The following is a 4,866-nucleotide window of genomic DNA, read 5'->3' as shown; positions in this document are numbered from 1 at the left end:
TTTTTGGATAAAGAAACATGGTTCAAAACATTCCAAGATATAAACTTTATTAAGGAAGTCACATTGAAACCTATAGTTCAGTATCGGGGAAAGAGAGGGGTAGAAAAGTAAATTTAGTTGGGAGTTTTAATGGCTGCAAACAATGGTCAATAAATACCTCATTCATTTGCCAATAACTATCACAAGTTCAAATGGTGATCTTGTTAAGCATGCCTGAAGAAAACAGATGATAAAACACATATAATAAGCTCATGAATCGGGAAAAGATAAGTTGGAATAAATACCTTAATTGCCTTAGGCATTTCATCGAATGACTTATAGGTGGCCGGTGTTTGGATAGGTGATATGTGTATTTTTATATATATTTATGTATAACATATCTTAATATTTTAGCATTTATTATTATTATTTAGAACTAAAATAAACTTAATATGCTTTGAAATATTTAATTACAGTTAAAATGGGAGATGGAATGCAAAAGAAAGAGAATGGAGCTGAAAAGATGCAAAAAGGATATTGCTGGCAGATTGACCCCTCTTCAGTGTTTCAGGTATATCTGATGACTCACAAGTTCAATTGACGAGATTCAAAATGTTCTGAAAACTAGACGAAATTTCCTACGACTTATGTGAGAGGGACTTTTGGCTAATTCGACACTTATCTTATCCAAACTCGGACTTGAAGATGAAGCATAAAAGTTGGACGGAAATTCCCTCCAAGTTACTTATTCCCCAAGCACCACTTTCCTTATCTTTATTTGCTTAATCCCTAAGCCACATTAGTTTCCTTATTCCAATCCAACTCTAATATTCCATATAAATCCATATCCATCAACTATAAATACCCCATATAATTCCACAATTTTAAGAATCTATGATATTCCACTTCGACTTGTGCAACAAGAAAACTTCATAGTTGCCGTTTTGAGGGTCTAGGAGGTGGCCGGAAGGCCGTTAAGCTAACGGGAGCGGAGATCGGAAGGGTTGGAGAGAGGATACGTGTCGGTAATCATATGGTTTGTTAACGTGACCATGTTTAGCATTCCATTGTGTTACTATTCTGTATTTAGTTTCTGACTTGGGTGTAAAAACCTTTTACTTTGTGTTTATGATTGAATGAAACTTTGATTATTAGACTAATTGCTATATTGAATAGTTTGTTTGTGTTTAATTTATCTTGCCGAGCTTGTTAAAAGATCCTTACGTATTAATGATAATTATTTGCTGTTAATTGTTAAATGAATTGAGTTGTATGAACATATGCTTGATTGCTTGTCTCTTATGATTTTGGTGACCATCGAGATTGTAAGTCTAGGAATAACGAATGTGAAACTAGAATTAACTTGGGAATAAGTAAGTTAATGTGTGAGCCTTGTTTGATGACCATCAACAAGAGGTTAATTGAATGCCTAATTTGATTAACTATATTTGCAAGTCTTGTTTGATACGAACTGAACACTAGGAAGCATGTTAGTTTAATCAACTGATCACTATTTGAATTAACTTGTTTGCTAAAGGATTAGTTATAGTGAACACGAATCTAATCATTTTAGGAATCGGTGAACATGAATAAATGAATTTGTGTATGCAATTGTCTATGTTTTTAAAGTGTAATTTGTCTAAACCAAAGTACCTGAAGAGATTTGCTTTCCTGTTAGTTTATCGAGAGTTCTTAATTAATTGTTCGTTTGAGATTTATTAAACTACTTCTTTATTCTTTTCGTGTGACCTGTAAACTATAATCAAATATATTAAATTAATTCACCACCGTTCCCTGTGATCGACACCCTTGCTTATCAAAGCTATACTATACTCGATCAGGTTCACTGCCTGTAAGGTGTGGTTTAGATGCGATAAATTAGGACTTATAAATAAAAAACTAGTGCATTAAAAATACACATCAATAGGCTATCACTGGCGGATCGATGATGGCTACTGCCCATAGGACTACCAGATAAACACTGAAAACATAAACATAAACACAAGAGATTTAATATTCAAAATTTCATATGTGTGTCGAAGTAGATTACTCACCCTCTCGGGAACTTGAGAGATTAGCAACGAGGCAATAACTCCTGTTATCTTCTCTATCCAATCCATCTGATCAAGGTCGTGTTCCCCTTATTTTTTGAACGGATGAAGAAAAAGGACCAAGGCTAGAAGCATAATTGGACTAGGGTTTGTAAATTTGAGGAGTCGTTGTAGATGGAGTAGGGTAGAGGTGAAGAGGAGTTCAGTTACCAATTTTTTGTTGAGATTATTGTGTCTAAATTTCGCCATAAAGATACGATCGAGAGAGAATGGTCTTCGATTTCTGGAAGGAAGCGAGGGTGTTACAAAGAGGGGGGATCAAACTCACATGGAGATCTAAGGAGAGAGTGAGCGGTCTTTGATCCGATCGAGAGAGAATCGTCGCCATAAAGATACGATCGAGGAAAATCGTCTTGAGAGGGGAAGTTATTTGGGAAGAACTTGAAGCATTTGAAACCCTAAACCTTGATTCAATGTAGCTTGACAATGGCCATTGTAGATTGATAGATTTAAGACCTGGAGCGATCCCTTGTGAAGAAAGCTGCGCGATTACAGAGAGTCCTTGTTGACCGAATCCAAAGATTTCGTTAATGGCTCTATCGGGTTTGGTTAAATACCCAGTTTGGAATGTGCTACATCTGGTTCATGAACTTGCCAAGTCAATTAGGGTTTTTTTAATGAAAAATGAAATGGGTTAACGGATTGGGAGGATGTCGTACCTAAGAAAACAAAGAAAAAGAAGGAGACCTCGCAGCTCAATTACGATTCACCTTCAAGGTTCACTACTAGAAAAACAGCCTTTTACGACGCTCATTGCGTGTCGTAAAACGCTCAGATGACGCGCAAATGTGCATCAAGGAAGGCCCTTTCATAAAAAGAGACGACACGCATTTACGACGCGCGGTTATGACACCCAATGCGTATCAGGGAAGGCCCTGTCATAGAGGAAGACGACATGCATTTGCATGTCGTAACCTTACGATGCGCGTGTTTATGACACGCAATGCGTATCAAGGAAGCCCCTGTCAAGAAAGGCCATGTCATAGATGAAGACGACACACATTTTGCGTATTGTAATTTTAATTTAAAAAAAAATTATTTATAGATTTACTGATTTTTAAATTAAATTTGCATTTCATGTCTCATAATAGAAAATAAAATACCATACACAAAAAATACAATACATTGCACAAAAATTAATGTCATACAAATAATCATTCTAATAGTAGACAAATCTAATACATCAAATAATCATTCCAATAGTAGACAAATGTAACATTTCAACAGTTTTTATATAATTAACTAAATTATTAGCCAAATTTCCTAAAATACCAACATACTTTTCTATGAAGAACATTAACACTATTCTTTTCCATCAAAAACTTCAAAACCTGCCTAATTAAATTAATGTGTAATCAAATACAGGTCAACCAAAAGAGTTTATTACAACTTTCAACTCTTAATTGCTCAAGACTTGTCTCATACAGATAAATTTTAGGATTAAGAGGTGTTACTTCAGGTAACATATCCATGACTGATGTTAAAAAAAAACATGTACCACACAAAAGTATAAATTATACCGAGTTTTTATTTGTAGTTGAATGCAGCTTTTGTTCATAATCCCCCTCATCCTCATATTCTTCCTCTGTTCCCTTCCGTCCGAATTGTTCAACTACAAATAACAATTCGTGTTGTAAAACAAAAAGTTACTCTGTTCACATTCCACCCAAAATAAACAAATAAATAACACAAGTTTCTTTTTGATTTAATGTAGAAAGAATGACTTAATAATAAAGTTACCTATGGATATTTGAATTTTGACAGTGCCATGAGCATCACCAGCCTCTTTCAGGTAATTACTAGCTGCTGACCTGGAACACTCTCGCATTTTCAGTATTTCAATTATCATGTATCATGTATCATGTATGGTGTTACTGTTACCTATCATATGGAAGTGGTTGGCCTCCTTACATATGTAGAATATCTCCAAGTGCTATTCTAAGGGCATTTCAGTCAAAACAAATCCCCGCATACCCTGCAGCACAGGCTATCTGCCCCCAATTTGGATCCCTACCATAAATTACCACCTGATAAAACATACCATAAAAAATCATCATTATATAATTGGAAACAGTTATTTCACCTTCAAATAACAACATATTAACCATCATGCCTTGGTAAGTGAAGAAGATGCCACTGAACGTGCAATCTTTGCTGCTTCACTTTCACTCCCTGCACCACTCACTGTCACCTGCATAATTTCCCATTTCCATAAATACCCTTCTGCCCCCCCCCCCCCCCCCCAAAAAAAAAAAAAACAAACAGACCTCTATCACACATGTTTCCCCTTCTCCATCCCATGCTATATAGATAGTAGATTGACTGTATAATTCATTGAAAGGAATCTCATTCCCAACAACTGGTACTCCAGTTCTTGATGTGTCTTCTGCTAATCCATACTGCAACAAAACAAGATTATTCATGACAAAAATATCAAATTTCATAAATAGTATACAATGATTTTATTATATTGGAAAAAAGATTAAATAAACTAACTGATCAGAATAGTGCCAAGGTTGTAAATTACTCTGTGGAAGTCAAATTGCAACTGTATTGCTGCACAAAACTTCATAGGTGGTTATAAATATGGTTAATAACAATCCATTCATGGTGAAAAATTATAAGAAAAAAGGTGAAGTTTTTATAATATTTGTTTACCTTACTGATTGCACTTCTTACTATAGTCTGTTTTTCACGGGCAGGAACAATTGCACTTAATTCCTGTGACACCCATTATTGATGTTAATCAATGTACATAAATAAAACATATAAAATG

At 34.9% G+C, this 4,866-nt stretch overlaps 1 long non-coding RNA gene across 1 annotated transcript; it reads right to left on the bottom strand.

Moving 5' to 3' along the window:
* Positions 1 to 3,592: 3,592 nt before the first annotated feature.
* On the bottom strand, positions 3,593 to 4,313 carry LOC145045188 (uncharacterized). Its single transcript, XR_013681780.1, has 4 exons — positions 4,204 to 4,313; positions 3,972 to 4,117; positions 3,831 to 3,901; positions 3,593 to 3,702 (listed from the first exon to the last, which is right to left on the bottom strand). It is a non-coding gene; the product is annotated as an uncharacterized LOC145045188 (long non-coding RNA).
* Between the last annotated feature and the right edge of the window lie 553 nt (positions 4,314 to 4,866).

The sequence above is a fragment of the Lactuca saligna genome, chromosome 5 (assembly GCF_052625555.1).
Source record: "Lactuca saligna cultivar CGN05327 chromosome 5, ASM5262555v1, whole genome shotgun sequence".
Classification (NCBI taxonomy): Eukaryota; Viridiplantae; Streptophyta; class Magnoliopsida; order Asterales; family Asteraceae; genus Lactuca; species Lactuca saligna.
This window is presented reverse-complemented; position numbering and strand designations above follow the sequence as displayed.